Genomic DNA, 23,661 nt, shown 5'->3' on the forward strand with positions numbered 1-23,661 from the left:
GTAATGTAATAAATGGTAGAAAATTAAAGAATATTAAATTCAATCAACCAATATTTAATAATGCTGAAATATAAACCTTTAAGCAGATCAAGCCAAAGCAGTATCAGATGTACTATTAGAATAAAAAAAACTTAATCATACATACAATCTAATGTCACAAATGGACAACTTGAGCATTAAAATGAGAATTAAACAACTTGAAAATTAAAATATATTAATTCTTGTGGACACTTACTCATGTCAAGAAATCCTTAAAATATTCTACACAAACCACAGAATATAATTCTTTCTAAATGAAATGATTAGAAATATTTCCCCCAAGGAGGGCATGAAGTAATAATTGCACTTAGGAAAAAACCAAAAGTGTTCAAAGTGACTACTTTGGCATTTTGAGTACCAACTTAGAAACTTTTTTTAAAGCCACAATAAAAGTGAATGTCGAAACTTTAATGGCCCATTTTATAACAGTTCTGTCAAATCCAAAAATACACTTTTCATTTTTGGGTGTTTAGCTACCGACTAGACATTTTTTCCAAATACCTCAAATGCAGTAAGTCCAAAGCTCAAATGCTTACCCATTCCAATCCACGTGTACAAAACAAAACCAAAACTGCTTCTTCACTCACAGGCCTCATGGAAGTTCAAAGTGCCAGCATCAAGGAAGGCCACTCAGACCTGAAGCCTGATCGTCTCCCAGCCTCAAAAGCTAGACTGAGCAACTTCAACAGTCAAACAAAATCACGGAAAATTAAAGGTATGAGTCAGTCTATCTGCCTGCCTGCCTATCTGTCTGTCTGTCTGTCTGTCTGTCTGTCTGTCTACCTACCTACCTACCTATCTATCATCTATCATCTATCTATCTAGGTTTTTGGAGACCAGGTCTCACTTTGAGTTCAGGCTGTCCATGAACTCACTGTATCTACACAGCCTGGCCTGGAACTCATGGCAATCCTCTTGCCTCAGTCTCCCAAGTGCTAGGAATACAGGCATGCACCACCACACCTGGGAAAAAGTATGGGATGAGATATAAAGGGCTTGTTACAAGCTATACAATTCTTGAGGAAGATATTCAATCTTATTAACTCTAAATTTCCCAGTTTGAAGTGTGAGGATTTAAAACCTCTCTCAATAACATGTCTTAGAAGAAATTTCTTTGAAATAAAAATTTAAGCTTCAACTCATAAAGAGGTTTTTAAATATATTATTCTATAGTTCTCTCTTGGGAATTCACAAAAACATATAACCAAACTAAGAGTTACAAGAAGTGATATGATTAAAGCAAAACAACCCCACTGTTTTATCTACTCCTTGCTAAACTTCTTTAACTTACAGAATCACTTTTAAAGCAAATATACAAATGTTTCTTCTAAAAACCAAAAATCAATTGTAAAATACTGACCTATCTCACGGACTATCATGAGACTGAAGCTTATGTTATATCATTTACAATCCCTTAAATATTAATTCAAATCCCTTCTCCTGCCAATCCATTCTATTGCCTAATACTTCACTCACCCATCACCAGGCTCTTGCCTGGATCAGGATGAGCCCCTTGTAACAACTCATCTACTCTCTGCTCTCCTCAGTGATCCTCCGCCCAGAACCTTGCCTTCCAGGCAAAGAACTAATTCTTTGGGATGCATGCCCTTCTCAATTCAGTCCCAAATCCTTCTCTAGCATCTTGACCATGCCTCTGCTTTTGAGGACACTCTCGCACAGTTCTGAGACAGCTTTTGCAATGAAATTTCTCATGGCCCCAGCAGCTGAATTATGATCATTAATGAAATACATGCACTTTCAGAGGTCTGATTCTTCACATCACTCCCTTGGTCTGTAAGAGCCACCTTACACCAGTCCCTTTCTCCATCTGGTGAACAGTTCATCCTTCAAAGCTAACTCAAATGTCACTTATGTGTCTTCCAGAGGGAGTGAGTCACCTCTCCTGCGGACATCCATGGTGCTTTGTTCTCGACTTTGTCCTAGGGAGCTATTAAAACTTTGGAATAAAAATGAAAAGATCTAAAATTTATAAATCATTAATTCCTACAAAGTGTTTTTTACCAAAATGTCAGCCACTCAATACTTTCTCTTGACTAATACACATGTAAATACACACCAAGATAATCAGATCCAGAAAAATATGAGAAAAAAAAGCCTCAGCACAATCTAATCAATTCAGAAACCACCCAATGTACCCAAATGAATCAGACCTGCTCTCATTTCGAAATACCTGATGGTATGTCTTGACAGCTTTTAAATGTCATAAGGGTTTCTTTAAGACTCTCATAAGTTTCCAAAATATAATCTCTAAATTATAAGGGTTTTTTACACATGTGAAAAACTTTTAGAATTCAATGGGGAAATAAGCTTTCATTTTAAAAATTAACTTTGAAATTGGGGAATAAAAACATATGCTATTTTCAGGCACTGGTCATAATAATAGCTACCATTTGCTGACAGCCTAATACCAGGACAACTCCGGGCATTGGCTTGGATCTTTGTGTTTAAATCTGTAGCTATATCATGAACTAGGAGTCATTAGTCCTGGTTTTCAGGTAAGAAAGTAGATCAAAGAAATTAAGAAAACCCATTAGGTGAGGGCTCAAATCTAGACCTTCTGATTCCCCCAGTCCATGTACACATTCCATATGGGAAAATATATTACCAAAAAGCTAACCAACTGAATGAGCATCGCAGAGCAAGTAAGAGTCTTGCTTAGATTGACAAATTCAAAGAGGCAATCTTCTTTGACTAGGGAAATTTTTTTTTTTGAGGTAGGGTTTTGCTATGTCAATCAGGCTGACCTTGAACTCACTATGTAGCCCAGCCTGGCCTGGAACTCAGTGATCCTCCTGCCTCAACCTCCCGAGTGCTGGGATTACAGGTGTATACCGCCACACCTGGACTGACCAGGGAAAATTTAACATGATCTATTCACTTAAGATTTATATATCATCTCCCAGAGTGCTAAATGAAATGATGAAAAGTATTTCCTCATTTAGGGATAAATGCCAAATTTTCATATGTCAAAATCACTGGTTAGGTTCAAAGTTGACCTTATGAGGAAATTTGATTTGGTTCTCATTGAATTCAGTTTGTGACCAGAATCATGGAAAGAATCAAGTTCGTGAACCAAGGTAGCACTATATATATGTTTTTTAATTTGACAGAACTACAAATTCAAGTTATACCAATTCTAACAACTAAAGAATCTGTTCAGCTAAAGTTTATATATAACAGCACAAAAACGAACAAAGGACAGAAAAATCTTGCATGCAGGAATTACTGAACTCCTAGGAAGTGGATCTGGAAGGAATGTATAAAAATATTAAAGCAAGATTTAATAAATCTAGCTCTATGTTCTTATTCAATCCAATCAATGTTTCTCATTCTTGCTAAACATAAGCAACCTGGACTTAAATTTCCCTGGTACTACTAAGCTTAACTGTCTCTCTAGTATTGAATAACTGTACACAAAGAGTACTATCCTTTAATAAATATTTTGGCAACACAAGAATTCTGTATCATACAATGTCCTGGAATTTAGCTACTTTATAAATACATGTTTATTTTTATTCATGGATTTTAACAATGAAAATAAATATTTTTAAGGTTTGTTTGCTGTTTATATTTTCTAAATATGCTTTAGTAAGTCTTAGCAATATCCAGCCAAAAAACAGCATTATAGTGTCTCAAATTGTATGGAAATTTACTCCAGGCTGACCAACAGTTTCACCTCTATGATAACTCACCTCAGTTATTTGGTGCTTGGTTTTTTCACAATAGGAAGTGCAAGAAAATATACCATGCTATATTCCATATAGTACCAGAGGAAAGCAGTAGCAGATGTAAGCAGAGTAGTGCATATTCTCTATGTTTTTTTTTTTATGAAAGGGAACATTTGACAAAATAACAGCAAGAATTATAGCACCCTTTCATTTTAGTGAGTCAGAGCTATTTGCTGGATGCCTATTATAGAACTTACACCACCTACTGGGGAAACACTAAGACACACCAAGGTCAGGTCTCCTGTAGCATTGGATCACATAAGGAGTAAAATGATAAACAAACAAATAGAAGTGTGAAGCAAAACAGAAGAAATGCAGGGTGCTTGGGAATCTCCTAACAAGAAATTTAGACTGGTGAACGTTTTGAAACAGGAGTTAAAGAGAGAGTGAGGTTAAATGACAAACAAGAATTTTCCAGGTAAAAGAAATAATACTAAGGAAAGCCTGTAGGCTTCAGGGGAAAGTTGGCCAAGGCTGGGGAAAAGCGAGTACAGTGCTGTGTGGTAAAAGTGAACCAGATTCCTCCTTCAGGATGAAAGGACTCACTCTAGACACCTGCGGCCACTGCCACCCTCTCCCTCAACTGTGAGCCTCCTCTGAGGATTTCCTGTGCTGACAAAAACTGCCCTGCCTGCTTACATCTCCTGTCAGAGGCACTTGGTGACCATTACACTTGAGGATACAAAAGCCTGGCCCCTCGCCCCAACCTGAGCCAGCTCTGATGGGCCTCCCAGCTCTAAGGCCCGCCTTGGGACCAGGCTTCTTTGAAGCTGAGCTTCTCCCTTGCCCAAGTCTTTTTTCCCTCAGGTGTTGGCCCCAGGGCATTCACTCCTCAGCAAAAACCTGCACAATAAAATCCCTCTCAAGTCTCTTACCAGCGTGGGTGGGAGCTGATGTAAGTTGGGATAATAAACTAAAAAGTAGTCAGAGATCAGCTCATTCAGGACTCTATCTGGACTTCAACCAACTACAACATTATGGGTGGCATCCCCAAAAGGATGGCAGAATACAAAGAAATGTCAGGAAAAACTAACCATGCAGTATCGAATTCTTCCTCAAGCCCTGAGATACAGTGAGCATCAGGATGGAACTCCTGAAGCTTTTTTATGGAAAAGAAATTATCTTGAAAGTCTGATATATTACTGTGTTTTAGCGTGTGGACTCGTGGCCATTTGGCTTAGGCTGTCATACAGCTACTGTGATGTTTGAAGACTAGGTTGGTAAGACCAGAGGATGAGGACAGTGTTCATGAAAAAATTCTTATATGGAAACACTGAAACTGAAGATAAAATATATCCCATGTCCTACTGTCATACAGTAGCTTTTTTTTTTGGGTGAAAGCATAATAACAAAAATAAATGGAAAGGAAAAAAGAAAAAAATCTTTTCATACTAAATAAGACCCTGCAACATTAATATATCACACATAATATATGTCACAACACAGAAAATTTACTGAAAATCTCTTCCTGTTGCCTTCATTTGATATTTTTTTATAAACTTTTTGGGGACTCTATTTCTTGGTTTACCAGTTCTGTATACTATGTTAACAAATAAGTCTTATTTCTGCCAAAGATAATTTATGCAATGTGACTTGTATAAATCCATTTTTAAATGGTAGTCTTACCGCTAGACATACCTGGTCAGGAAGAAGCAACTTCTTAATACCTCTGTATTTGTTCTACAAAGCTACTTTTTAAAAACAGCAAAACAAAATGCTGTAGTGCAGTCATTTTGGAAAGACTGGAAGCCAGCCACAGTCCTGGAGTCCATGTGAGCGACAGAGAGAGATGGCTGATTTGGATGTGGGTGAGGGAGGTGGGACAAGGCGACAGACTGTAGTATTTGTGGTGGGCACTGGGGATGCTGTTTGGATCTTCTGTAAGACAACAGTGCTTGAACTGGACCATCTCTGGCTTCAGCACCTTAAAATCTGACCCAGCTTTCAAGCCCAGGCCATGTTCTCCTCCCAAGCAGTTCCAACCAATGACTAAACACCAGTGTATCGGGATCTTGTCATTTCTGCCCCAGATGGGATTCTTCTAATGAGCCATTTTTGCTCGAGAGGTCCTGTTGGGCCAGCTGAGGCCATCAGATCTGTATCAGTCTGAGGCTCTTCTGACTTCTTCTAGCTCCAGCCACTGCCTGTCCCAACACATACCTGTCCTTTCACAAAGGTCAGACTTGAACTATGGGCTGCATTGCCCCTGCCCTGCTTTTTTCCGAGGTAGTCTTCCACCTGACAGTGATGCTTAACAAAGAGAATCAGTGCTACTTTGTAACTGGTCAAAGGTAGTGGGTCAAAGAGAGAGGTCCAGGCTAACTCCTGGGATTGTGGCTTTAGCGTCTGACATGGGAATGCTGAATGGGGCCATAGATTGGGGGATCGGGTTAAGAATAGGGTCAGTACCTATGAAATATGAAATATCAACATTAATTCAGTGACCTCATAATATTTTGAGGTATAGATTAGAATTTTGTGAATTTCTTTGTATCTCAATACTATTTAGTGATGACCTTGAATAGAGGTGGCTGGTGTGGCATTTGGGCTTTAGACTCACAATAGGGGCATCGCCACCTATTAGCTGAAGAACTTCCCCCAAACACCGTTAAGTTTCAGTTCCCAATAATAAATGGGGACAGTAATCCTTACCTGGCAGAGTGGCTGCTTTCTAGTACAGTGACTGAGATTCAGCAGGCTTTCAAAAAATGTTTACTTTGTAGTTGTTTTCCTACCTTGGTTAACACATTTGTTAAGTATAACGTTAATCCCTTCATTAGATGGCTATAAATGCACATGCAAGCATGCAACAAAAAATATCCTACAAAATGCTGTGTAATCCTTGGCTGGCATTAAAAGACTTTAACAGTGTGTGGCATGTTGCAATCAAAGATGCCCTCCACTGATTAGGGAGCAAATGAGGAGAAGATGGATATTCCTAGTGGCAAAACTGAGAGAAGTAAAATAACCCCTGGCTGTGGCATCTACACAGAAGACCACATGTTCTGAGTAGTAGTGCCCTGCTACAGTACAGAAAGAACTATGAACAGAACATAGTCCATATACTGTATCATAGATAATGCATGTTTGGAAAAACTTTTAGTAAATGTTCTTTCTTATAAAAAGGAAAAAATGGCAAATCATTTCTAGGTAAGTGTGGACATAACTATATCCTGGCACAATTTTTCACTGTCCATCTTTGTCAGAAAGACCACTGTGATTTATTTCCTGGAGAACTAGAATTTCTATGGCAGCTAGTGAGCAAAAGAAAGTTCATTACATAAGATTTGCTTGACAGACAGTTACAGAAATTAAATCTGCCTGCAGATGTGGAAATACACGTGGCTGATTGTCTTTGCTGCTCTTTCTACATACCTTATATACCCAGCCCTCCTCAAAAAGTGATTTAATATTTTGACAAAGAAAACAATTTCTTGATGTGCCAAAAGGTCAAGTAACACCAGAAGCCATTGTAGAGAACTTGGCAGCAGATTCACTTGAAAAAGTTTTTCCTATGAAAAAATGGATCATTTGCCTCTTCGCTGAGAATTTAAAAATTCACTTTCTTCAGCTAATATAAAGTTACCACCAATTTCCTGAAAATCCAAACATAATTTTGAAACCCTGATATTATCATGACAAAGAAGTATTTCCAATCCACTTTAGCATCAAGCTAAATGAAGAAAAATGTTCGAGAACACCCAAATCATAGTCATTCCTCTTCATCCAGTGGACATATACAGTAAGCAGAAGCAAAATATTTATCGAGTCCATATGGATGCTTGGAAATGTTAGTGGTTATGTTTAAAACAGAAATAAATTCAACTATGTCAGCATTTCAGGAATTTATAGCTGAAGACCACAGTTAAAACACACCCACAGTTTCATTCTAACTAGAAAGTATTTTTCAAAATTTCCCAAAATGAACAGTGTTATCATAATAATCACAGACTCTGAAGAGTTTAATTGAATATTGGCACCTGGATGGAAATATTGACCTAAAATCCTTGCCAAGCTGGCCAGTCACAGAGAGGGAATGTCACTGTCTCTTCATTGCCGATGATCCGAAGCAGGATGGCAGATGATGAAGTACACCATAAACTACATGCTAAAATCACCCTCATTTTCTTCCAGACTCCTGTGCACATTAGTGACAACAGTCACAGGCTTTTCTCACAGATGGAAGAAGTTATACTATGGCAGAAAATCATTACAGATTAAGAGGTGGCTACTGCCTGTATTCCCATTTTACAGATGAGGAATCTGAAATGATGACAGTGAGAAGTAATAACCTGTTTGTGGTATCACAGCTATTAAGTAGCTGACCCAAGAGGTCATCATATGAAGCTCTGGATCAAGCCACCATGCTCCTCACTACTACCTTAATAGAGTGAAAGAACCTCTCAGTAAAAAAAGCACCTCCATGATGAGCAAGCCCAGCCAGACATGCATTCATGATATAGGCTGACTGATCATGCATCATCTTCCGTGGGCTATTAGCATGCAATTTACCAGGTTTTAGGGGCATCTCAGAAGTTAAGTAAGCAGGTCATCAAGAGATGAGCTCCAGTAACAGCATCAGCAAGAAATCATGCTTCTTCACTATTCTAGTAAGATTTGGTTCCTACCAATACCACTTCCAAGCATAAATCCCATCTAAATCTACTATAAATATTGTGCCTGGAATTATTCTTCTAGTGTTGTACCAATATGTTCTCTGAGCAGTAATCTAAGTTGTTTCATAACATCCTATTCTGAAAGAGTCATAGAAAATAGTGAAAAAATCACAGGTGATTAAAAAGTTGTTTATTTTAGCAACCCCTGATTAAAAGATACATATATTGTTCACCATATGTATTAATAGTATTAAAAATAATGCTTAATAGTATCAAATAATTATTAAGAAACCATTAACTGATATTATTCAGGTTTGCTGCTAAGTAAATGTAAATACAGCTTTTGAAGATATTTTCAATACAAAACGAGATTTTTTAAATAGAACTTTGCTATGAATCTTCTTATAATTCTGAAGTATGAAAATAATTTTTAATGTAACCATTTGGTTAGAAACTTTAGATACTAATAAAATTCAGAATCCAATAAAATTTCACAAAGAAAGTTAAATGCCTAAAATGAGAATTCCAATCATGTATATATTATTTTGTTACTATCCCATACAAAGTTCCATTTTCTCTTAGTAAAATTCAATTCGATTTTGTAAAAAAAGAGCAACATTAAATTCCATCATCTTTTAAAGGCAAATACTATCAGTTATATTAGCATTCATGCTTATTTCTTAAATAATTGTTTATATTTTTCAACAAACTCCTGCATGTTTCTTCTATCTCCTACCCACTCTTCCCCCTAGGCTCAAAAGTCTTGCTGAATTCCAGGAGGAAAATGTTTCATTTTACACAATAACCATCTGAAGATCTGCTTTTCCCTGAGGTAAACTTTTTACTTTATACATAGATTAAAAGATTTCCCATCATCTGAGTATTCAATCTTAAGAGGCATCTAATAGATGTGTATTTTTAACTGATCACACTGAAACAAAAAAAAGGCCAATTCTAGTCATTCCAAAAGAAAAAGCAAACAATTGATTTCACAGGCACAATATTGGTACTAAATGGCTGTTTTGTATTTGTGCATGTGACATGTAATAAAAAATATCTGCCAAGATCAGAAAAATTAATCATTAAGGTACTCAAAACACCCATGGTACTGGAAACTACAATGTCACTGTCAAGTGCTAGTCTAGAGGCTTGTTGGGCTCTAGGAACAGGATGGGCTGCATGAAGGGCAGATGTCAGTCCCAGCCAGGACATCAAGTTGTATAAACATACAAAGCTCTTTAATTTCTCTAAACCTCTGTTTCTGCATTTGAGATGAGATGAACTGTAAAACACATACAATCCAATGCCTGGGTAGATAGGGGCTATAATAATAAATTACAGTAATTACTATTATTTCTACTGAAAAGGGTTAAAATTTTAAATCTACTGTTAATCATCTTATATAGGTTGAAAAAGAAACACTTATCTGATCCTTTACTTTTTTGATTGATTGATTATGGTACTGGGGGTGGAACTCAAGGCCTCTGCACTGAGTTATATCCTCATTCTTCTTTCTATTATTTTGCTATAGGATCTCCTAAGTCACTGAATTGCCCCAGCTGGATCTTCCTGCCTCAGCCCCTCAGAATGCTAAGATTACAGGCATGTACCACCATGCCCAAAGACTTAATTTTAATGGGAAGAGTTGGTGAGATCACTGAATATTTTAAGTCTAATTAACATTATATTACACAAGAAATAGAATCTAATCCCTTAAGGATATAGGAAAGATAACTAAGAAAGCTTTCAAATAATCAAGTAAAAATGGCATTAACAATCAACATGAAGTTTGGTCTAGGCATCCCCCAATTAGAAAGAGCATCTGTATATAAGAAGTACACAATCATATTCCACAAAATTGCTAAGGAACATTAATCAGAAGAATATAAAACCATGTTCCCATGCCTGGTGTGGTGGCACACTTCTGTAATCCCAGCACTCTCAGAGACTATGGCAGGTGGATTGAAAGTTTGAGCCCAGCCTGGGCATAGGGACTTAAATAAACCTTGTCACAAAATTTTGCAAAGAGCTGGGGATATAGCTCAGTGTGAAGGCTCTGGTTTCAATTCTCAGTACCACCACTACCACCAACACACACACACACACACACACAAATTATTGCTATTTGCCTGAAAACATGAATTGAAACCCAGAGCTTACAGAATGTCTCCCTCAGATAGTGTCATATTTATAGTATTAAGACCAAAAATCTAGGCAGTTTAACAAGACAAGCAGCCAAGAAAGTATCTTGGACTAGACACGGGTCCATAAGTCCAGAATCTGGAAATTCAAGAAGGCTAGTGAACCATGTGGATTTGTACAGGCAAATCCACAAGAAGACACATGATGCTTAATTTGACAAATATCTATTTTTTGCCTTCTCAGATGTATTTACCTTAGTGGTAGAACACATCCACAGTTCTTCCCCCTCTCCCTCTTAAAGACTTGTAGGTGAAAAAGACAGTAGTAACTTCACAAACCAGAACAGAGTGGATCATCCACAGTTTAAAAAGTCACAAATGGAGACAGAGGTCAAGATGGAGGCAGAGAAAGATCTGGTGTTCTAAAATGTTTGCTGAATTACGATTGAGCAAATCCTGGAGTTATGGACTGTGGCAAGCTGAAGACTGTCACATGTGAAATGTCATTGGTGGAAAGAATAAGATTAGCAGGACCTCACAGCATTCTTACCGATTTGAGTCTACCACAGATGTACAGGCCTTGTATGAATGATGTCTGTGGGAGGAAATTCCAAAAGGAAAGACTGTGCTTCTTACAAGTCTTGCATTAATAATGAGCACAGAATGGGAAACTAAGTCATATTTTAAATAAGGCAGAAGTGACTGGATAAGTCTAAAACCCAAATGCTACAAATGTTACAGGAAATTCCAGGTTATCACTGCAAATGATGAGGCATATGAGCAAATTTTATGTGTATTTGTAAGGGAGGTACAGTAATCCAGCTTAAACTTGCATCAGACTTACCAAATGAGACAGGGGGCAGTCAAAAGAGGGAACAGATGGACAAGAGAGGCAGCACGATCCTCAGAGACTATGTGCTTTCCTCCCCTAAATTTTCTCCTCATCAAGGGAGATCCAGAACCCCAGTGAGGAACTGAAAGTCAAGGAGAACCAAGACTTGAAGGTACTTTATCTGCTTTCCCAAAAAGAAGCACTCAGGGCTTTGAGCAGACAAGTTCCAGTCCGTAAGTCAAAATCTACACATCCTTGCAGTCACCAACAGATCTTGCCCATATAGCATCCCAGTTCAGATTCAGGGGTTTTTAGGGGTGAGGTAAGACTGAGCATAGAAGGCTACTGAGATAGAGTCAAAGGCCAGGAATAGAAGGAATGGCTGGGAGGATAAAGACCATTCCTGGGACTCCATGGAATTCTATATATAGCTCTGGGATTGCACAGATCATAAACTTGATTATCTGGAGCTGAAAAGTGACCTAGATGTTCACTGAGGCTGGGGGAGGGGGAAAAGTAGAGAGATGGTCAAATTGACTCCTGTACCTAAGATATTTGTGCATTTACAAAATCCTATGTCCATGCACAGCTCTTTCAGGTTTGCACTGAATATCTGTAAGCATAATTTCATTTCTGCCTTTGTAAAAGCCATGAGATTATAACTACAGCTTATGTAAGTAGGCAGTTATGAAGATCCAAGATTATGTAACATCTAAAAATCATGAATGCATTTACTTTCTTTCAACCCGTGATGTAATTCTCACTGGAAGACATGCATAAGTTATGAGGTGTTTGCACATGTAACATTTCAAAACTGGCTAGCAAAAGCACTGATGGGCTGTTACATAAGGCATTCTTCCATACATGAAACTCAATTACTAAAGGAACATTAGCTTGTCTGCTCTAAGTCCTAAAATCACATACATAAACTAGAGTCACATTGACACTGTTTCCATCTCACATGGTTTTAACTCTAACAAGTTTTGGTTTGCTTGCTTAGAGAATCCAATTTTATTCTGTTAAACACTCCTAAAGATGCAGAGAATCATTTAATTATGAAACCAATTATCCACTAGCCACACACAAACCCAGCCATAAATTGGACCTCATCACAAATCAGATCACTTTACCTCTTAGACTTCTAAGCTGTTAGTTCCTTCTGTGGATACAACCTCTTACCAAAGCGAGTCTTGAATACCTTCACCCATACAGATTCCCTAAGTTATTATGACTCCCAATCCCTGTCAACTTCATTTCTCCTGTGCCATCAGAACTCTCACCTTAACCATTAAACTTTTCCACAAATGCCCTAAAGCCCACTGCTTAGGCTTTCTTCACATATAACTGTCCTAAGAAACTCAGCCATAAATTCATAGCAGCAGCCTCAGCTAGACACACAGTCCAGTGTGGCAAGTTTCTACTCATCTCTACTGCATTTCCCAGAAGCAGCTGTCCTAAAGCTTCTGCAGTTTCAAGATCCCAAACCATCCCCTTATTCTCATAGGAGATGACTTTATCTCCAAATAGACTGAGAAAAGTGGAGGGACACTAAATTTTCTTCCCTTTTTCTCAAATCTAACATAATCTTTACTCTTCTCTCGTCCACTTAGGAAAGTATGTTCAATCCAATTTTAATAAACATTTATCGCAGACTTGCTACAAACCAAATATTTTACTGGGCATGTGTCTGGCAGAATCAACAGCCTCAGTCATTAGGACTGTGACCATACCTAGCAAAGTCTAATGAGGTCTATAAATTGAAATCAGTTATTGCACTAAAATGTGGAAGGACTCACAAAGTGAGGTGAACAGTCCAAACCTAGTTAATCCCTGCCCCAACACCTGTCATTTTAAATCTGCCTCTGCAAGTGGGTATCCTCCAGGCTAACTGCTTCCTCTGGTGTCAATCTGTGTTTTCTATATTTTCTCAGCCTAAAAGCTCATTCAAGAGACCTCTACTTTTACAGGAAAAGTAAAAACAAAGTAATAAAATAAAACTCATTTTACCTCAACTCACGGTTGCATCAAGCAACTACCTCATCTATTACTGTTTCTCTTCACCAAGAGGTGCCCTTATATAATAGTTGCTGAGTCTTTCTTTCCTAATTATTGCTTTCTAGATCCTATTACTTATGAAACTGCTCTCTCAAAGGTCACTGATATGATTATGACTTAATTTTATTGTATATGTTTTACACAGTGGAGGTGAATATTTTCTGAATAAAAATACATTTTCCTCAGAAGAATTCAAACATGTTTTATTATTTTACTGCTTAATTCACATCACAGATGAAAACATAACTAAGTGATAACACAGATAAACTCTCCAAAATGTATTAAATGGAAACAAACAATGTGTTTTAAATTCATTATAACTTAAGACTATCTAATAGCTTTTAGAAGAAAATGAAAACAGTGAAGTTATTCCTTCTCTTCTAGAATAAGGTCCAATATAGAACACAGGCTAAGCAGAAGTAGGGCTGTATTTCCTAAGACACTGTAATGGACAAGACCACCCCAGAGCAGGCATCTTTTCAGCCATGCGTCATTTCCAAATGCTGAAGAAACTCAGGTATGATTGCTCGTGGAAACCGGACAGATTCACTGCTTCCTTTAATTACAAGAAATTTTCTTGCCATTTGTCTATAAAATTCCATTAAGTGCTGAGTTTTCAAAGATGTAAATGCTAATGTGATCATGAGGGAAAATAGCAGAATGAAATACGAATGCTTATTACTGTCAAGTAAATATTTCAGAATCCCCACGGAGCACACTTAACGACTATATTGTTAGTAACAAAAATATTTTTCCTAACTTGGCTCAAGTCGCTAGACCATGGCTTTCAGGAGAGTACAAGTTGACAGCAATGATCTTAAGGCTGTGTCCTTTCCCCTGTAATTGATCATCATTGCTCCTTAAACTGGCAAGAACCACAACATAACCGCCAATGGCCGGGGAATACTAAACCACCTGGATGACACCCATACAAAGGAGTTCACAGCTAATGCAGGCTGAAATTCTTTTTCCTTACCTGCTAAAATCATGGGTTTCTACACTCCTTCTCTCTTTTTGCTTCTCCCCATACTGTATTTTTTTTATTTGTTGACAACAATCTAATGTGCCTGGAAACTGCTTCAAGTGCCTATGTTCCACTTGGGATCATTATAATACTTTCACAGATGGCCTGGAGCACTTTTTTTCTCCTCAAAATGAGCCATGAACTCTAAATCATTTCACTGTACTTCTGCAGTGATATATAAAATACACTGGAGGTAACTGTAGTCATTTCACTAGACAAGTTATTATTAACCAGGGAAAGAATGCCAGATCCATTTTTTTATGGAACAATGATTATCCTAGTTATTCATGATACGCATCTTACTTTGGGTTCCCTCAAAAAGACCTTGAGACAAGAACTTCAATTAGTTTGGGTTATCTGGGATAGTTTATTTGGAAGATGGCCCCAGGGAGGGTAAGTCAGGCAGTGAGGAAAGTATGACTGATGACAAAGGAAAACTAATGAAGGGAGTGGAATGAAACAGTCACTGCTGGGCTCAATCCCCTCCAGGATACTCTGACGAGACTTGAATAATGTGCCTCAGAATTGTCCCACAAAGAAGAGGGGAAATGAGGCATTTATTTTCTGGCTTTAGTCTTTCACTGGATGAAGGCTGCCCATGGAATAGTTCAACCACTGGTATCATCAGATACTTTTAGGCAGCTCTGTTCCCACAGAATTGTCACAGTGTATGGATACATCACCAGGGACCCAGCAACTAAAGGTGGGAAGCTGCCAGAGTGCATGGAGTGCAAGAGTGCTTGCACAGAGTGCAAGCGGGCTAAAAGGCTGGCCAAGGCCAAATCAACAGCATCCACTACAGCAGCCAACCACCTTACTTTTTATCAAGTTGCTGTGACCTGCTAATCAGCTTTTCAGAAATCTTCCTGATCTCCCTGTTGTCAAATATGATCTACTATATTCATCTTACAGGATTTAACTACTTTCTGTTATTCACTGTTCTCTTACTCTTATTTCCAACATTTTCCACTGTCAACAGGATGAATGAAGTTCTCAAGAAGTCACTGGCCTCATGACCCAACATTACTGGCCATCAACTCTTCCAGTATTTTCCTTTTTACCTGTCTTTTCTCTTCCTGCAACATACAATGATCTCTCTTAGCTTTATGTCTTTCCCACACAGAATGTCCCACTGCTTCCTTTATTCAAATTCTCATCACTCTTCAGAGATCCACACCTAAAACTACCAAAGCCCAAAAGTATTTTCCTTGTCTGTGACTTGCACCCTTCTCCTCTTCCTCTCAACCACCCTACACTTGATGGCAAACTATTCCATTTTTAACAATGTGTTTATAGTGAGTAGGGCAACCCCAAACACTACGTATGCAAAGGTCAGAGAATGAGACCAACACTCACTACAGCACCCACTCACCAAAGACCACCAGGTACACACAATGAGAAAACAGGTTGGTTTCTTTACGTCACAGCTGTAAGCAAGAGAGTATACCAACAGAACTGGAGTATCTGAAAAAGAAACTGGCAGATGCTCAATATACAACTTGCATCTGTTTTTGGTGACTCCAAAGAGGGCTTAAGAAAGTAGTGGCCAGGTTTGGGTTGAGAGTGTCAGACAGCTGGAGCAATTCATTGATTATCCCGGCAAATTTAATCTTGAGTATAGAGGAGTAAAGCTGAGTTGAAGTCATGGCGGACACAGCAGCAGAAAGCACTCATATAGGTCATCAGAGAGGAGATGTTTAGTCACTTTTGTGAGAAGCAAGTGCCCTTGCATCTGACTTGTTTTAGATATACTCAAAAAGCAGCCTTGTCTAATTTTGCTCTTCAAGAGGTATTTATGTTCTGTTGAGAACACTGCAGCCTGTCATCTGCTAGTGTCATCTCACTTTTTCAAAAGTTATTCAAAATATATACCAGAATAACTTGAATCACTGTTCAATTAATTTCAATTTATCCTTAACCTAATGATAATATAAACTTTAACTCATAATTTATCATTCCAACTTTTTGGAAGGCACCATGTACATAGAAGGGGTAAGATATGTTGGTCCACTGGCTCTATGTTCAGAAGGAAAGGCAAGGTCTAGACTACTACAAATGTGAATGCTCACAACAAAATGTAAGTACTTATAAGAAACTGAGTTAATGCAGGACTGTGCATTAAACTCCACCAGGAAGCATGAGCAAAGCTTTCCAGGAAGAACTGTCACCTGAGATGGATGCGAAAGCACAACTAGGAGGTGATCAGTTGGGATAAGGAGGGTGGGAAAGGCCCTTATGCAGCAGACACAGTTAGGTAAAGGTGTGAACTGGCACAACTGGTTTGGGAATAAAACACCAATTGATATTGCTGGAACACAGTTTACTCAAAGCACTCAAAAACAGCTTTCAATTAAATTTAATAAAGTTTCAGATACCATACCATATTTTATAGGTATGCATATTGCTCATGGTATAAAAAATCAATTAGATATTTACTTTAGAAGGAAACCCATGAAGATTAGGTGGGAATATTTAATTTCATTATAAAAGCCAAGAAAATTGAGCTATATTGTTTTGCCTCAAACATTTACATCTCTGGTGACTGAAAAGCCTCTTTTCTTTCTCCTCCTTCACTTTCCTGGATTCAGGAACACTTCCAAACTATGTGAAATAAATCAGGTCTCCCCAGTGCTGTGTCAGATTTGAGGAAGAGAATGGACCACACAAAAATAAGGTAAGGGGAGTACTACTCAAATAGCCCAGCACAGTCAGTGGTTTCTATCTTTTAAGGAAACGGAGAGGTGAAATGGAAGCAAATTACACCAGAGTAAATAACTTTACTCATTCTAGAAATAGAGACAGGGCAAAAACAGAATGTAAGTCAACTTAAAATAATGTATTAAATTATACATCTTTTCCTTGAATATAAGAGATATGAAAAAATTCAGAAACTTTTTCCACTAAAATAAAGAACATAAGCTCAATACGTAGAAATAAAGCCAAACAATTTATTGGATCTCCTTTCTGTTATACCAAGAAAATTTTAAAACTGGATGACTCTTGCACAATATTATAGCTATTTCTCATATCTTGATAAAACACACACACATTTACATGCTATTAAAATTGAAGATCTAATCAATAGATAATTCACTTCAGAAATCCAATTCTCTAAAGTTAATTCATACTTTTTATAATCTTTAAAAAATTAACACATTATTATTATTAAGGTGAATTTATTTCTAATTTGAAATAGAATAATACATAAATTTCTTGTAAATAAATATCAATGATGATAAACAAGTAGTTTGGGTAATAAAAATAGAGAAAGAAAACTTAAACTTTTGAGTAGAAAAGATAACTTATTTATTTATTTCACTAGAAAGTAGATGGAGAGCCACTATAACATGGAAAGGATAAGAATAAATCAAGAAAAGGTGGGACAAAGAATTCAAAGAGGAATATAAATAAATGTTCCATGAGTAGGTGGAAAATACTCAACTTTTCTATTCTTAAGCCTTGAAGGGCATGTGACAGAGTGGTTACTTTTCACTATTTAGCTAAAGATGGAAAGCATAGTATTGGCAAAGAGAAGAAGGAATAGTTGGTTCTCTTACCGGAGTTAGGTCCCTGCACGCTGAGCTCAACAGTTATGTGAGAGGACACAGGGACAATCCTAAAAAAAAATGCTACTGTTGGCTCATATCCTGTCACCTAAGAATTCTACTGATAAGAATTTTTGCAACAAAATATATATAAATAGGCAAATAAATTTGAAATTCTTCATAGAGAAAAGTCAACCCAATGTTTATCAAAATAGATTTCCTGAAATACATTATATAACCACACCCCACATACATACATTTCAAACCACTAAAAAAAAAATGGATTGTTTATGTAGTTATATATGGATGCTTTCTAATTAGTTTGTACAAGGCATATCCAATTGCAGAAATGTGTGTGTAAAATGAGTCCATTTTTGTAAGACAATAATCTTAACTATTTGTACATATCAAATAGCCAAAGGCACATATATGCTGTGTTTTCATCTTATTTTTATTTCAGGCAGGACTTGTTTTGCTTCAAGAGTAATTTCTGGTAATAAGATATAAGGGGAATGTACCTCCTCATTCCTGACATCTCTTTAATATCTTTTAATAAAAATGTCTCTTAGAATCAAGGTTTGTATAAAAATGTAGTAATAAGCCTCAAGCTAAGCTTTAATGGTCAAAAAAGGGCATTGGAAGAAATGAAGATGCCACTATAATTTATTTTTTTAGCTAATGAGAAACATTACATGGTAGCTTAGTAACATGTGCAACTGCAAAAAGCATTCATGAAAATAATTTAATTGCTACTGACATGCCTAATAAATGTCACTAAATTCTGCCCAGCAATGCCATGACTGACAGCGCAGAGAAAAACTAGGAAAAGACCACACATGGTTTGGAAAATCATCAAAATGTGCTGCCTATTTCCAGGCCAAGACAGGCACTTATAGCACCACTGGGTCTTCAAATATGGTGAGAAATCTTAGAAACTGCCACAGCTATCACAACTACATATTCTGGCAAAGAGGAAAAGAAGACAGGCAGCATAAACCAGAGAGCCAGCAGGTCTGCCAAACACAGCCAAATGTCCCCCACAGGGGTAAAATCATTCCAGGTTGAGAACTGAGGCTCTAGATGAAAGTATATAAATCAGAAAAATCATTAAGAGGTCTCAAAAAAGTAGAGAAAAGGAAAGAGAGAAAAGTATAAAAAATGATAAAATAAATCTAGACTAAAAAAATTTAAAAACAAATATCCAGCAAACTTCTTTTTCACATTATTTTAATTTTTTTTTTTGAGACAGGCTCTGTCTATACAGTTTAGGCTGGTCTTGAACTCACTGTATGCAGTAGCCCAGGCTGGCCTCAAATTCTTGGCAATCCTCCTGCCACAGTCTCCCAAGTGCCAGGATTATAAGTAACTTGTGCCACTACACCTGGATAAAACCGGAAGTCACCTGCAAATTTCTAAAACCTGGATGGGCATTACCCAGGACTGCCTTTCTTCCTAAAGAAGAAATATTTTAAGTCTGAGCTCTCTCCAATGAATGTGCTATGAATCTTCATACCTTAGGGGACCCAACATTATTACTAATATCATTAGTAGCATGTGTATGTTTAAGGAGCAGAAGAAAACACCTCAAACCATGAAATTAAGATTTATATCTTAACTCAATCACTGTGTATGACCTTGGAAAAAGTCATATCATCTCTCAGAATCAATTTTTAGTATATATAGTGGAGAAAATAATATTTATTAAACAGGGTTATTGTAAGGATTAAAGAAATAACACAGGTAACATATTTAGCACAATTTCTCCCTTTTTCTTCATAATTAAACAGAAAAGAGAACTGCAGATGGAAGGGATCCTTGGTGACATTTTCCCCATTAGAGGCCAGGCGATATAAAGGCCTCTGTTCAGGAAACAAGAGAGGGAGGAGGCGACTCCCCAAAAAGGAAGACAGCAGCTCAGAGGAAGGCGGGCTGAGACCTGGTCCACTCACCTCTGGGTGAGTAGCAGGGTGTGTTTTACTATTTAACTTAGCCATCTTTCTCATTTATTTTTACTTCTTTTAAACCAAACTTTGATTTTTTAAAGGGTTCATGGTACTTTTAAATTTACACATTAAAAAGTTATTAATCACAATATCTTCACATATAACATCCTTTAAAATGGTAATGAAAGTGTCAATCAAGAGACTTTTTCAAATTTCAGTCCCACAGCAAAACTCAGTGGAAAGCACAGAATGTTCATATGCCCCTCCCTACACACAGGCACAACCTTCCCCATCACATCAACTTCAAAGCCTGTTCCATGAATTGTGACAGGTACCTACCATTAGAGATCAGAAAGAATAATTTCACTAACCCCAAAATCCTCTCTACTTACCTATTCATCCCTTCTCTTAAATCCCTGGCAAATGCTGATTTTTTCACTGTCTCCATAGTTTTCCTTTTTCTAGAATGTGATACAGTTCAATCACACAGTCCTGTGTCCTTTTCAGATGGACTTCATTCACAGAGTAACACACATTTAAGGTTTCTATATCTCTTTTAATGGACTGGCAGCTAATTACTTTTTAGTACTCAGCACTATTCCACTGTGTGTTCCACATCTATCCATTTAGATACTGAAGGACATCTTGGTGGTTTCCAAAATTTAGTAATTATAAATATAGCTGCCATAAACATCTACATGGAGGTTTTTGTCTATAAATGAGTTTTCAACTCATTTGGGTAACAGCAAGATATACGATTGCTGGATCATTTGTTAAGATTAATATTTGGCTTTGTAAGCAACTAGCAACTGTTCCAAAGGGACTGTACCATTTTGTAGTCTATCAACAATGAATGAGAATTCCTGTTGTTCCACATCATCACCAGCATTTGATGTTGTCAGTGTTTCAGACTGCAGCCATTCTAATAAGCAGATAATGGTATCTCCTTGTCTCATTTGTAATTCTCTAATGATACAGTCATGCCTTGGCTGCTTTGAAACTCATCTAATTCGGTACTTGACATACTCTGACATGAAAATTCTCATACTCATTCAATACTCATGGTTTGTTTAGTACTTGATACGCAAGCTAGAACCTGTCAATTGCCTTACGACTCACTGTCCTTTCCAGCCAAAACAATTTGTTTGGTACTTGCTGTTTTGGGGTACTTGTCACATCTCCAGGAACCAGTTAATAACAAGTATCAAGGTACCAATGTATGATGTTGAACATTTTCTCATATACTTATTTATCTGTATACCTTCTCTGGTGATCTTTTGCCCACTTTTTGAGTTGTTCATTTCCTTGTCATTGAGTTTTAAGAATTCTTTGTATATTTTGGCTAACAGTCCTTTATCATATATGTCTTTTGCAAATATTTTCTCCTAGTGTCTGGCATGTTTACTTTTCTGTCAGTGCTTTCAATTTTTTAACTTAATTTCTTACTTTTCTACTCAACACTAAATCTGCTTCCCTACTAAGTTAATAGGAAATATCTTCCCGAAAACATTTTTCAATACTTGGGACATTCAGAATAAAAGAAATAAAAACCAGCTACACAACAAGAAATGAACCCAAGCTCAGGTGCTCTTTTGTCTTTCTTTCTTTCTTTTTTTTTTATACTGGGGCTCAAACTCAGGACCTTGTGCTTGTCAGGCAGGTGCAGTGCCATTGCGTTACATCCCCAGCCCAGTGCTCCCTCTTAATAATAGCTCACATAGCATTTTAGTCTCACCTCTAAAATGGTGTGTATTTTGTTTGTACACATATATCTGGAAAAGTCCTCAAATGTGCATGTCTGAAACTATCTACAAATGAGATTCTACATGTAGAAAGATACACACTAACAAATTGAATATTTAAAATATACATTCATTTTTATCAGCCTTTTAATGTTTAAAGATATTGGGAACTTAAAGAACTAGAAATGGTCACAGTTTCTGTTCTCTGAGAGAGACTACTTAGATCATGATCTCTCTCCATACAATTTACTCAGTTCTTTGGCTGGATTTCTACTCTTGGCTCCCAATTAGCATTCACAAAATAATAATTAAGCACCTATATAATATACATAAAAATGCTAAGTGTAAAATCGTTCTCCCCAGAAGAAATAGAAGGGTCCCTGGATAGATGTTAGATACTGTTTTCGAAGACTTAAAGCAACAAACAAAACTCAAGAAATTTATAACATATTCTTCCAAATTCATCTTTTAGAAATTGTTTAGTTTAAGAAGAAGTCAAAAACTGTCTTCCTAAGCAAATAACACATGAAATACCAAGCTAAAATTCAAAGACATTTTTAAGGTGTGCATACCTATGAGTGTTTTCATGTTTTTAACTATAAAATCTGGAAGTGGAGGTATAAACTATGATAAGGACATGCTAATATCAGCCCATCTTTAAGTCTCTATAATTTCCAAGGATGGAGGCATTATGAAGCTGAGCTGCTTATGATCAGTTACAAATATCAATAGTCACTGAAGGAATACAACATCACAGAACACCTCACAGTAAGGAAAAGCACCAGGAAAAGTATTATCTCACCTGGGTGTGGGTATAAAAACAACTGGAATTCAGTGATTAGGACTTGGGTCTCTACATACAGACAGACCTGAATTCAAGCTTAGCACCTGCTAGTTAACTGTAAAACTATGGAAAAGTTATTCTATCTTTGTGTATTTTAGGTTCTTTATCTGAAAAAAAGAGAATGCCAGCACCTAACACATCAGGTTGCTCTGAAAATTACACAAGATTTAACATTATGTATGTAAAATACTGAGCAAAGTGCTTGGCCCCAATCGTTAATAAAATATGGTACTGATATTTCAACTATGCCTATTAAGAATAGCAACAGAATTTCAGGGACAACTGAATGACAACAATCATGTCATTTTCTTTGTTTCTTTCCAATTCCTTCATAAGGACTTCCAGACCACTAAAGAAGGCTTAACCACAACTATGTCCCATAATCGTTCACTTGAGGGGTCTACAGGAAAGATATTACTCATAAGTGATTGCCAATTCTATGTGAAGGCTGTGATTCTAAATCTTGTTCCTATGCTAGACACCTTAAGGATAGAGATTACCATGTATATGAGTAGTTCCACCATAACCACGATTAAGTTGACAGCTCAATCTACAAATATTTACTAAGTGCCATGTACTGGTTATAGTACTAGGATGCAGTGATTAACAAAATTTGTGTGCTCTTTACCCTCTGGAGAACTGACTACCTACCCTAGTTCTACAGTTTTTGTTTGTCACCTGTGTTATATCAAGATCTAGTAATATGTGTGTGTATGTGCATATACACACAAAGTCTCATTATATAATAAACTCTCACTAATACAGTATCACAATATCCTTACACTCTGTTTTCTTTTTCTATTTTACAGCCATTTGTGACTTACTAAAATAACCTCTACTCCACTAACAGGCTGGAACCACTGGAAACACTTTGGCCCAGCATGTCATGCCATGCTCTCTCTGCCATCTGCACTTTAGGTACTGCTATGATAAAGGTCTTTGCTAACTTAATCTACTATGGACATGTAATGCTGGTGGCCTCAACAAAATGTTTTTCTTGGAAAAAATAAAGTAAATCTTTTATAATATTTTTATCCTAAGATTTTATGCTAAGATATCCATTTGTTCTCATGGAATGCAACCAAAAATAAAATCTCATGGAATTTTGATGATTCTCTTGTTTATTCTTGG

At 37.0% G+C, this 23,661-nt stretch overlaps 1 protein-coding gene and 1 long non-coding RNA gene across 11 annotated transcripts in view; one reads left to right on the top strand and one right to left on the bottom strand.

The window, feature by feature from the left end:
• Bicc1 (BicC family RNA binding protein 1) overlaps positions 1-23,661 on the bottom strand; it is a 320,644-nt gene that overhangs the window by 84,128 nt on the left and 212,855 nt on the right. The window lies entirely within an intron of this gene.
• On the top strand, positions 379-23,614 carry LOC106010555 (uncharacterized). The gene is made up of 5 exons (XR_001184316.3): positions 379-754; positions 9,157-9,236; positions 17,045-17,130; positions 19,789-19,956; positions 23,340-23,614. It is a non-coding gene; the product is annotated as an uncharacterized LOC106010555 (long non-coding RNA).

This window comes from Heterocephalus glaber, unplaced genomic scaffold (assembly GCF_053883595.1).
Source record: "Heterocephalus glaber isolate CG9 unplaced genomic scaffold, H.glaber_assembly_v1.0 deba00001497, whole genome shotgun sequence".
In the NCBI taxonomy this organism is placed as follows: domain Eukaryota; kingdom Metazoa; phylum Chordata; class Mammalia; order Rodentia; family Bathyergidae; genus Heterocephalus; species Heterocephalus glaber.